Source organism: Lytechinus pictus, chromosome 1 (genome assembly GCF_037042905.1).
Source record: "Lytechinus pictus isolate F3 Inbred chromosome 1, Lp3.0, whole genome shotgun sequence".
NCBI classification, from domain to species: domain Eukaryota; kingdom Metazoa; phylum Echinodermata; class Echinoidea; order Temnopleuroida; family Toxopneustidae; genus Lytechinus; species Lytechinus pictus.
In genome coordinates this window covers 10,429,149-10,442,610 of record NC_087245.1, presented here as the reverse complement: position 1 = coordinate 10,442,610, position 13,462 = coordinate 10,429,149, and positions in this window count along the sequence as shown.

Below are 13,462 nucleotides of genomic sequence, written 5' to 3'. Positions count from 1 at the left end.
CTAATATTGTACTATTCTTGCCTATATACTCTATATATTTCGTTTAACTCTTCGCACGCTGAATGATTTTTTTTTGGGGGGGGTATAATAATGACAATTGTTTCCATGTTATTATCTTTAATTCAAGATTTCCATATTGCACCATTTTTACTTGTTATTATTATATATGCCTCTTTAGCTTATCTAATTTGAAGGTAGGGGAGAAACTAATTATTACGATTGTTGAATTTAATTGTACGAATGTGCAAGATTGCAACATCAGCGCGCAAAGGGCATCATACCGGGGCATTATAATGTTAAAATTCGTTTACCAAAAGGTAGCATGTAACTCACATAAGTTAACGATGCTTACACTGTCAAGTAAACTTCTATTTTCCTTTTTCGATCATTTTAATGCCCCACATCATGGTGACATTGACGTATGTTGTGTCGGCACCCGCAAGGGATAAGAAGAAAAGAAACAATGGAAATAGTTATTCTCACAAAAGTGCAAATCTATTAATGTTTGACACATTGATTGATAGCAACGTATATCTGTCAGACGTGCATACAAATTATGAACAACTCGAAGCTTATTTCTTTATTAGCAAGCTAAATGTTATCCCGTTTTCTTTCAGACAGAGTAAATGAGAAAGGTAATATCGTATAGACAGTGTCGCTTTTCAACCTAATTCGGAATGATGTGAAATGAAGATGACAATGCCTTTTCTATATTTCTCTTCAATACCAGTGTTTTGATCTCAAGGTTCGTGATGAAAATAAATCAACGTTCCAATTTCAATCATCGTTTCTACCGTTTACACCTTTTCTTCATGCTTTTGAAAGTCCAGTGTCATTATAAGGTACGATATAAGAACGATAATTTACTCGCACTTCTTTCGTTACTCATGAATGATTATATGCTTCTTCCTTTTTTATTCTTTGTCCTTTTACTTAATTTTCCACCATCCACCTCTGAGGTATATATATAGCTCTTGTAAATTAATATCCTTGCATTGACGATACAAGCGAATAACATATACTACGCAGTATTGACAGCCCCCCCCCCCCCCCCCCCGGTTCTGTTTTCATTTGCTCGTTCCATTTGCCTAGATTCCATGGACACAAGCCAGAAAATAAAACAGATGAAAAACTGTACCAAGTGCAAAAACAAATATGGTGCCATTACTCTCCATAGAGTCTTATTACCAAAACCCTGCCTCCTTCGTCCTATACCCGGTTCAACTTCGATGTCAAGGGCAGTATATAGGCCTACGGGTCGAAGGGAGAGCGCACGAAAGAGAGAGGTGAGAAGAGGGGGGGGGGGTGGGCAAATGGAGAAAGAGGGGGAGGGGTGAGAGAGGGAGAGAGAGAGAGAGACAGAGAAGGATGAAAGAGAGGGGGAGAGAGGGGAGAGAAAGGAGGGGAGAGAGTGGTCAAGGAGGCACGCCCTAAAACTCTGACTTGGAAATGAGTTTGATGGATTTATTACTTGTGTGTATTGGCGGCTTACTTCATTAGATTTTTAGGACTTCACCGACAAGATGGGTACCAGTTATCTCCTCATTACAGGTACATAGTGTTGTTTTGAAAATAAATAATTTGATTGGAAGTATTGCCCAAGTATAGAGACCTATGCACGTTATAAAATCCAGCTGAAAAACGATAGAAAGACTCTCATCCGATACTTTGCGTCAGTCTGCCTTTACTATTTTTTCAAAGATACTTTTTTTCGAATGATATGATAATCCTTGAAAATATGATGAGATGATATTGAAAAGATGGTTCAACAAATTGCTTATACCAATAAAACTAATTGTCTTTTCTCTATTCTATTTCCTGTACAAAAAAATGGCATGACATGAATTGAGATCCATGTTTATGTTCATCTATTTTACTACACACCTTAACAAATACAAAACAAGTAAGGATAATGTCTTACACTTTTTTGCAAATTCAGAAAAACAACATCAATCTTTCATCTCGCTTCATAAAGCACTTTATTTGATCAAGTTACCTGTAAGATTGATCTTTCGAATTCCGCTCCATATTCTCTTCTTTTCGTTTCCCTTTTCATGTTACATCTAATGGAAATGACTGATTAAGTTTGTGACGGGTTTGAGACCAATACAGCGAGAAAATTGACATCTAGGACAGTTTCCTAAGAGAGCATTCCAACAGGCGGAGGTATAGGAGAAACAGGGTGCATATCTAATCTTAAAGGTCAAGTCCACCTCAGAAAAATGTTGATTTGAATCAATAGAGAAAAATCAGACAAGCACAATGCTGAAAATTTCATCAAAATCGGATGTAAAATAAGAAAGTTATGACATTTCAAAGGTTCGCTTATTTTTAACAAAATAGTTATATGAACGAGCCAGTTACATCCAAATGAGAGAGTCGATGATGTCACTCACTCACTATTTCTTTTGTTTTTTATTGTTTGAATTATGCAATATTTCAATTTTTATGAATTTGACGATTAGGACCTCCTTGCCTGAAGCACAAAATGTTAAAATAATGGAATTCCACGTGTTCAGGGAGGAATGAAACTTCATTTCACATGACAATGCGAGAAAATAAAAATATTTCATATTTCATATAATAAAATACAAAAGAAATAGTGAGTGGGTGATGTCATCAGTTCCTCATTTGCATACCGATCGAGATGTGCATATAACTGTTTTGTGAAATGAAGCGAAACTTTAAAATGCCATAACTTTCTTATTTTACATCCGATTTTGATGAAATTTTCAGTGTTATGCTTGTTGAATTTTTGTCTTTTTATTCAAATCAACTTTTTGTTGGGGTGGACTTGTCCTTTAATGATAAAAGAAGAAAGGTGATGGTGGCTTGGGGAAAAAAAACGTCAAGGAAAAAATCAGACCAACTAAAGCCTTTATGCCTGTAACCATAGCCTCCACTTTTTTAATAGAGCATTATTCTTCCGTTTATCTCCTTGTTACCCGCTCCACCGCAGTTCAGGTGCCCCTCCCCCCCCCCCATTTCTTCTGTCTATATTGCGACGCCACTGTTTGTATCCTCAACATGATTTGGTAAGTCGAGAGGAAGTGATATTTTGTAAAAACGGAGCGAAATGGGTCGTGAAAATGAAAGAAGACGACGAGCCTCCGGGGGTTACTGAGTACCTGGATGGCACGATTAAAAAGGTGAACCTGTGGAAACATTCTCCTGCAAGTAGTATTCCAGCCAGGGCCCCACCTAACAAAGAGTTGCAATTATTCAGATCAAACTCAATTTGGTTTCAGTATCTTTTGCAACATTTTGTACAACAAGTTGCGAGTATAAAAGGCATTCAGTTTGAATTCGGTACATAATGTACAATGTTTGTCATGACCCACGGGCGCATTCGAAATTTCAGGGCACATTTTTTTCAGGGGGGGGGGGCGGCTACTAAAAATCATCCCAAAATCGAGGAAGGGGCTCTCCTCACAAAGATTTGTTTTTTTCTTCATCCCCTTTCTACCAACATTTTATTAAAGTCCGGCTATATAACTTTGATATAGGTTAATAATAGGAATTATACTAGGGTATCATCTAACACTCCAATCGTAGTGGCCGTTTAATATTTCCACTCGGTAGGAACGTTGTTTAAATTTGTATACAACGGTTGTTTACTGTATGAACCTTACAGTAGTTGTTTAACAGTTCAAACCACCACGCTGAATTTAATGAGAATTGAATATTAGACATTACATTTTTTTGTTTAAGATTTTAAACACTACTCCTGCATAAGGTTCATATAACAATCAGCGTTGCATAAACATGTAAATAACGTTTTTAGTGTCATTGCTTAACTTTGTGAAATTTGAATTTGATGTTTCCATACAAATATCCATAGTGCCCCCTCTCGGCAATGTTAGATACTTAGATTAGCACTTATCTTACAAAATGAAAGGGATGCTCGGGCTGAAGATATTTGCATGTATATCTAAATAAAAAGAGTAAAATTCACAAATCAAAATCCGATAACAAATAACAAAGTTATTGAATTTGACAGTTTGGCAATATTTTGTCAAAAACAGCCATAATGCACGTCGTCATGAATATTCATTAGGTGGGCTGATGATGTCACATCCCCATTTACCGTTTTCTTATGTTATTACATGAAATCATAATTGTTTCATTTTTTTCATACATGTGTAAATGATGTGCCTCCATTATGACGAAATAAGTTGCTGCAATAAATAACTAATGCACTTAATTAGTTGTCAATCCAATTGTTTTAGTTCTTGGTAGAAAATATTTGAATAAACCTGATTTCATATAATAAAATACAAAAGAACAAGTGGGGATATGACATCATCAGCCCTCCTAATGAATATTCATGAAATTATGCCTAGAACTGTTTCACCGGAATAATGCAAATCTTTAATATTCCATAACTTTGTTATTTGTTATCCGATTTTGATCAAATTTTCAGCATTTTGCTTTGTAAATTTTACTATATTTATTGCGATATAAATATCTTCAGCCTGGAGTATCTCGTGTTTGGATATCAGAAGGCTACGTAAAAAGATCGTAATAAATTTCATCCCATTCCATGCTATAATCAGTGATGATTATGTCTAATCAGGGTCTCACTCACACGTCCCTGGTCCAATATCGGGGATCAAGGATTTTCCAAAGGAGGGGGGGGACATTGTCCCGAAAATTTGACAAGCAAAAAAAAAGGTTTTCACCAAAAAGTCACGTAAAATACGACAAGCAAAAAAAATAAAGTCCTCACTTGTGTATGAACGACAATTCCCATTAAAATATATGATGTGTATGATGAGTAAGAAGGGCGTATTTACATTTTTTTTAAAGTATGCCTCTCAAAAGGGAGGGGCACGGGCCGGATGTGCCCCCCTAGTAAGAATGACAGAAGAAAAAATGTGAGGAAAGTAGCAAATGGAACGAATACAGAGAGAGAGAAATTGAAAAAAATTGTAGAAGGGTGTAAGGAAGAGAGAGAGAGAGGGGGCGAGGTAGGGATTATGGAGAGAGAGGGAGGGGTAGGGAGGCTGGTGATGGTAGAGGGTGGTGATGCATGCAGCCCGCGCGTATCGAGAAGATTTGAAGAGCGTGATTGGATCTGAGAGAGTAAATTCCACTGGTTTCGATTGAATGCAGTTAGGAGATCTTACCAACGATAGAAATAAGGTAGCCATTCTCCTAGGTTTGGCCTCTGCACTATTTACCATCACGGGGAGTATATTGACCAATGAAATGAAAGCGAAGGCAGTGCATGACATTTGAGAGCTTTGGTTAATTCTGCGAAGTAGTCTTGTGAGCGTCTTTTGAGAGTGACCGGAATAATGAAAATGAGTGATTGCGATGTGAGAACATGAAGAAGAGAAGGGAAGAGGAGAGAGAGAGTAGAAAAAAAAGAAGAGGGGAAAAATACATTGCTGGGGGGGGGGGGGCAAGAGTTTGAAGACGGGTAAAATTTCAAGAGAGTGGGGCGCCGGGTGACAAAACAAAACCTCATATTGTGCAAAAGTAACCATGTGAGGGATATAAAGTACAAATATATTTTTTTTATTACAAATATCATAATAACAATCCGTAAAAATTACCCCTAATTATATGTCGAAAGCAAAATGTATGAATTCTTGAATGATCTCGTTTGGATCTTAATTATTGTTTTACAAAGTTGCCATGACGACGAAAATAAGATTAGCAAATGAAGAGGAAAGAGAAATCAAGAAAGCATTAGCCTCCGACAAGATGATGATGATAAATTGTGAAACTTTTTTTCGATAATAAATTGAGATAGGGTCCATGGTTGAGAGAAGTTACGGTTATATTCGTACTGGCAGGGAGACCATCAACCGAAATCAAATTATCGTCGCAAACCAAGCACTAAAACGTAAGCAGCCCAACAGACCAGCGGAAAATGTCGACGACCGCAATTAGTATTATTCTATTAGTATAATATCCCCGATTTCGCTCAACTCATTAAAGTGGGAAATGGCAGTTGTAAAAAGTGCATTGAAAGCATAATCTGAAGGTATTTTCCCAATGCAATCTAGTCATCGATTCGTACACTTATCCATGAAAGCCGAGTCAACGAAGCCAGAAACGATGATCAAAATACGGCCTATCCCTGTAATTACAACATAGAATACAATTAATCGTCGTATGCTGGATTTGCATTGATATTAATAGGGTGGTTTCCAATTACACTGCAAATACTCGCCCATTTCTATGCTTAAAAGAGCTGTAATCTGTTTGCAAATATTGGCCATTTTAGCGGATTTATATTTCCTCATTCAGCGAGCGGGAAATATTGTTGGAGGTAAAAGCTGACTTTGTAATTGGGAAGAGGAGGCATGGTATATAAATGTAGTACGAGAATGCCCCCCCCCCCATCATCTTTAGTCTCCCTTTTTTTCTTTCTTTCTTTCTTCCTTTCTTTCTCTCTCCCATTCTCCTTCTAAATTCTTTCTTTCTTGCTTGCTTACGTCGTTTCTTTCTCTCTCACTCCATTTATTCTTCTCTCTTAGCCCCACCTCTCTCCATCTCGCCCCTTTTCTCTATACCTTTTGACATTTTACTATTCTTATTCTCTCTCTTTTTCTCTTGTTTATCACCATTCCGTCTCTCATCCTATACCCATCTCTCCTTTTATCTATCAACCAACCAATACCCCTCCCTCCAGCTCTGATGGGGGCCCGTTTCATAAAGAGTTACAACTGTTGTAACTTTGGCATTATGACAACTGCCATGGAAACGGGACTCAGCAGCCAATCAGAATCAAGGTTGCCATGGTAGTTGCCATAATGGCAAAGTTACAACAGTTGTAACTCTTAATAAAACGGGCCCCTAGGGCCCGTTTTCATTCACATTTCTCTTTGCGATGTAGACCTAAATCACAACAATACGTATTGAATTCAAATTATCAAACTGTAATGATGTAATGCTGTAGAATACGTACAGAAATTGAAAAATATTTGCCAGCTTCATGATAGATTATTTACGAAGTTAGAACCGATCGCAAAAATTTGCTTTAAGTCGAAAGACGATAAAGACTTTATTTTTATATAGGAATGGGTATTTGCGTGCATTTGAATGATAGCATTGTAGTCATGATTACTAATCATTGATGACCATAACCACGTTCTATATAAGATTCTCTCTTCTTTCTATTCTTTAGGTTTATTTTTCAATATTTTGTCACGTATACGTCGTGTCTTTACATTCCGTGTAGGTGCTTTTCGCTTTTGAAAACACTGATATTATATTGACCATGATTGTGTTTTAAAGAGACTGAATCGTATACAGTTAAGGCGTTTATTCTATGGATTCAAATGGTCAATTACGCTTTTCCCGAATATACTGCACCAAGACCCCACCCCATTCCTATCTTATTCCTCTCTCCACATCTACCCATCCCTTTTTCCTATCTTACTATCTCTCTTCCTCATCCAGTCTCTCATTTTCTTTTTCCTTGATCCCCTATCTCATTCCTGAATTCCAGCAGCATTTACAAGAGCAAACATGTGCTCTGAATTTCATTTGGCATATCAGCTGTCTGGGCTGTGGGATTCATCTATATCAGTACTGTTCACATTGCACCAACCAAAATGTCCTCTGTAGTGTATAAGTCCTATCACAAAACATAGATTTATGTAAAATCATATCAGGGCACGGTTGTTGGTTTAAATAATAATTTATGCTCGTAATCATGATTTGGTGTTAATCTAAAGATAATTCATTCCAACGTTTGCTACCATCCTTTATGAGTTTCGATCCGAAATAAAATTATAATGGATTAAGAATGATATGAACAATAGATCTTAAAGGTAGATTTAAAACAAAACGGGTTTACTCTACACGATAAGGATTACCATTGTTCCATGTAATAATGATGACGTTGAGCCTGTACGGAATGTAGGCATTAGGTCTTGAGAAATTGTTTCGAAGAAATCATAAATTGATGCATAAATACATTTTGAGTAATGTAAAAATATGACAAGAATCAAATAAATTATTTGAAGATCCTTTTGATATAATGCTGGCTATCAATATTCAGTATCAAACATTACAGTATCGTGAAATAGGATTAACTATACATCGTTACTATGGTATATAGTCATGATAGTGAATATTGGCAGTGGGAAGGAATTGACATAGCCACATGCACTATTTTGCCTGTACCAGGTTTTCAATGTCACATAACATCATGTGCATTAGTCCAAACATGTCACATATCAGACTACAACTCAGACCATGACATACCACCAAGATATATATCACATCACTAGAAAGCACATATTCGTGAATCATATGATGGGACCAAAGTAAGTTGAAAAATAAATAGATAGCGATGAACATGTGGAAACCAAGGTATGCTTTTATTTCTGTTTTACACTCATAGGGCTATATTTACTTCACATACCGGTACATAACGTAATTCATTATATCGGTCATATACATACTCGATGAGAATGAACTTCTTTTTACCAGACTTTGATATAAAAAAAATTATAATAACGCTCGCTCGGTTGATTTGCTCCCTTGCTAGTTCCTTTTACTCTTAGTCCGGTCAATTTTCATGGTTTTTTTTATTGCTAGAAAATTCCTGCATATAGTCTTTCATGGCTGAAGAAACTGAGCACACTCTTAAAAATGTTGGGCAACATACGGTCCACACAACAATTGGTTAAAACTTTATCCAATTCTGGGTAGTTTTACACCAATAATGTGTGCTTTGGGTGAAAACTACACAGTATTGGTGTAAAACTACCCAGAATTGGATAAAGTTTTAACCAATTGTTGTGTGGACCGTATGTTGCCCAACATTTTTAAGAGTGCAGTGAATGATGATAATTGCCTCTTACTGACATACATGTCTTGTGTGCATTGACCATAGCATTGACTCCATCTCAGTTACACTATACACTCACCTATCAGGGTAAAGCAATATATGTGATGAGAGAATCGCTGGATGGGTTTGTATACAAATTCATTTCAACACTCTCATATTCTGCTATAGGCCTATGATACCCCCACCCACCTTCATCTCTTCTGGCACCCTCCATCCTTCCTCTTCCCAGTCCCCTCTTTTAACTCTTATACACCACCTACACATGATTGTGAATATATCTCCGACAATGAGAAAACCAAAGAAGGTCAAATTCAATCAAAGAACTGGTTACAATCTTCACAAATATTTTAGGGGTCGGACGCATTATTCAGAGACGGATGGGCTATTTTGGTCATCTTTTTCTGAATATTTCCATCTTTCTCCTCATTCATTTTGCTCGAATACTTCATTCTTTCACATCTATCTCCCGGGTACCCTTTCACATTCTTTGTCTATCATTCTCTCTACTCTACCCCCCCCCCCTCACCCCCTTATTACCACTATTCAGCCCTCCTTTGTCACTATCCCATTCTTGGTTGAAAAGTATCCTCCTCATTTCATTGCCACCTCATCTTTCATTCTTTTCCTCAATCTTCCAGCGATGTCAAATATCTATGATGTTAAAAGTTTATTTCAATACATTCAACTGAGACTACAGACTTACTGTAGAATAGATGTGAAATTATGGTTTATTCTATTGCAGTCGCGCTGAATCTAAATGAAAAGGGAAAAGGGAAGAAAAACACACAAAAAACATACCAACGTATTTAGAGAAAAATCCATCAAAAGATATGATGGTACCTGCAATCTTCAACCATTCCTTATGACGGCTAGTGAAATCCTACTCTTTCTTGAAAAGAGAATCCATGAAATAATTATGTTTACTTCCTTAAGAACTAAATTTATATTTTCTTCTTGTTTGGAAAATGAATAACTAACGGTCCTTCTAATTTAACATATGAATTACTTGAGGATAAAAAAGATTTCTCTCTCCTCCTTTAGACTGTACATTGGCTTGCTACAAAAATAATTCCTGTTAGAAAGTCAACCGCTTTGAATGAACACATTGAATTCTTAAATCCAACTCGTTTTTGCACAGAGAACTTCTTCTTATATTGCAAATATACAACTGCCTTATTTTCTACTTGTTTGCCATAATGATAAATAATTATTTTAAAAAAATAGACCGCTTCTATATGACTTAAACCCAATCGTGACCGGTTTGACCCTCTTATAAAAATTGAGACTATAACTAAGTCCACATCTTGTGTAGATCTGTGTACCTTAACACAAAGCATGGGAGTTGATTTGAACTATTGATTGTATTATCAACGAAATCATTAGCAAAACCAATTACTATCAATCGATAAAGTTCGTGTTACAGGGTCCACATTTTTGTCGGAGAGAGACATTATAAAACAACTAAAACAACAACTGAACAAAGCAAATAGAAAAAAATGTAGTTTCCTAGTAAAGGACAAAACCGCTTTCATTTTGATTTCCACAATACATTCTTAAGGCGTTATAACATCAAGCTGAATTTGAAGGAACAAAGAAAAAATATAACATGCTATGTTATCTTTAAAAAATAATAATCATAATGTGGAAGCAATCGCTTACTTTTTCGTTACAAATTTTATTCGAGTTAACAATTCAACCGATATCTATAATCTGAATTATATTTTTCAGGGCTGAAATAAACGGTAAAAATAAAACCCGCATCTAAAAATTCGAGACATTAACAGTCAGACTGCAGGTCCCAAGAAAGTGGCTTCTTTCAACCAAGTGATATTCATGACTTGAGATGTTTTGCATATTTAATGAGCTTGATGCGGACCAAAACACCTCTTTTCATTCGGTCATTGCTGCTCTAATTGTGCATCGAATTTCATGAATTTGGTACCATTGTAAAGAAGAAGAATCATTCTTTCAGGTCATGTGTTTGGATTCATTCAAAGATTTTGTAATATTGGTTAAAATTTTGATCTAAAATATGCTACAAAATAAATATTTTCACCTGACAAAAGCTGCTATTTTCACACTTTATTTTTGTTTGAGCCCAAATGATTTTTATATCATGATAAAGCTGAATATGTATGCTTTGAAATGATATAGGTTACAAAATAAGAATTGGTTTAATCAGGTCAAGATCACACTTTTCATTTGCCAGGTAGATAAAGCAGCTTGAAAACAAGAATACTGCACTCTGATTGGTCAAAAAGACCACACAATGGCAAATTCCAACGGTTCCAGTGCCTGGGTTCGTGGGAAGGTCACACTTCCCATGTGGTAATCTCCTCAAATACCCCGCGCCTGTTGTTCTGTGAACCTTATCCAGCCAATCAGAACTCTGGATTTCATGCAAGTACAAAATTTCAGAAATCTCGTCTTGTACCTTGGTGGGAAAAGTGTGATCTTGACCCGATTAAAAGGTGCCGCATATCAAGAGTGGCATTGTGAGAAAGTACAGAAGTTCAGCTTTATGGTGATATAAATATAATTGAGGCTCAAAATAATAAGTTTTGCACAATTTGCAAAAGAAAACAGAAGAAGAAAATTCATTTTTGATGCCCATTTTCAGGCCAGAAATTTACTTATTTAACAAAATATTGTATACAAAATAAATGACCAATATGAAAGAGTAACTTTTACTCTATCTGATGGTGCAATTATATTTCATTTAACTTGAGGTTAAAACAGGTAAATTCTTGGAGAAAGTAAATCTCACGAATCATGAGATTTTGCAAGGAGGAGGATTCAGCCACGAGATGATTTGGATGAATCTGGCCTTTTTGCTCATTAGCATAGGGACCTGCGGTCTGACTGTTAAAACGTTTTCACCTGTCTTTATCACGCTTAAACAATTTGATACTTTTATTTTCATGATTTTGGAAACGGCTTCCCGTGGAATATGAAATACAGACGGGTTGTGATATGATATATACTCAGTGAGTGGACATTCAAGTATAACATGTCAATGCATAGGGATTTGAAGATTTCTCTAGGTATATGTAATATCATACTTTCAATCTTTGCAAATTTGATTAGGAGATTGAAGTAGATCATGAACTAGGGATAGGTAGGGATTTAGATGAGCTGATTGGGTGGTAAGCAGGTCGATATGGAAGAAGATTACAGGTGGACATAGTGGATAGTGGTAGCTGGTTTACAATTGGTGCGATACTAACACAACGTACAAAATACCATGAAATACATTTTAACATCATTATTTTCGAACATTTTAGTGAAGATTATTAGCAAGGCTTGTCCCATCCGTTTGGGATAAGACTGTTTGAGGGAGGGGTGGTGTTTTTTTTTCGAACCACGGATTTCTGAATCAGTTTGTAAGTTCATAGGCGCACACGATCAACACATAACAATTCCCTATATAAAGTATGTGTTAAGGGTAAAATGAACACTTAACAACTATGTATTAATTGAACCTTTTCATGTCATATGAAAATAATGAATGTTCTTCAGTAACCCCCTTCTGGGCTTTTACTCCCGCTCATTCTTCGCTTTGTTTGCTCAGTTCACAAGGCTCAATTAGCAGAGCGCTTAGTATATAACCCTGGGGGTTCTTGGTTGAAATCAGCAATGAAAACATAATCCTCAAATAATACCAATCATGTGGGCCAAACTTCCGCAACTTCCTTTCTCTTCAATCTCCCTATTTTCTCTTCACCTCCTTCTTTCACCCCTTTTTTTTTCCTCGTTCAAAATTCCTACATTTTGCCCAATTTTCATATACATATTCTGTAAGTCTGATAAATTTCTTTTTTTTTCTTCCTCCCCCCCCCCCCATCCCAGCCAATCCCATTGGCAAATCTTCCCAATTAGCCTAATAATGGAAGTTCTTTTCTATCGATTCTTAAAATGCTAACATTCTATTTACATATATATATATTGAACTTTGTTTCCCTTATAAACTCCCCTGCGAAGACATTATTCTTCTTTCTTCCTCATATCCCCTGTACACGATTGTAGGAGGCTCATTTCTCTTGCTTTCCCATAATTATGTAATGTTTGTCTGTTTCCACCCCCTCTCTATTCCTACTTTCTTTCCTTTTTTCTACTCTTACAATTTGCAAGGCATATTCCTCCTCTTTGACCTCCAGTCCCCATCCACAACCCCTACCTTTCTGTGAATTCCCAGACACAACTTCAAGTTCAATGAACTCCATGATAAAGCCCTGCCTCTGGGGTTCTCAATCTGTCTGTGATTCGTACCAAGACGTATAATATTTTATAAAACTGTTCGTAAAACTGTTCGTGACTTTACAGCCGAAGTTTCCAAAGTGAAAGCCAGAAGTTTAAGCTCCCTGATGTATTTACAAGATATGACGATTGATTAGTTTATCAGTACTGAGGCAAAACAAACATTCCCCTTAAAATGTTGGTTTACAGCGAAAATTTCTACCATTGTTTTTGTTTTTTTTCTTTATTACCGACATTTCCTATCATCAGTATTCACAATTCTGTGAGCGATTTTTCAATCGTTCCCATAATAGTCGCAAGCAAGTAGTTTTGTAAAACCATCCCCAGATCTGCTGTTCAAGTTATGTCAAACATTCCCTTGAATAAAAAAAAAACATGTTGGTAAGTAAA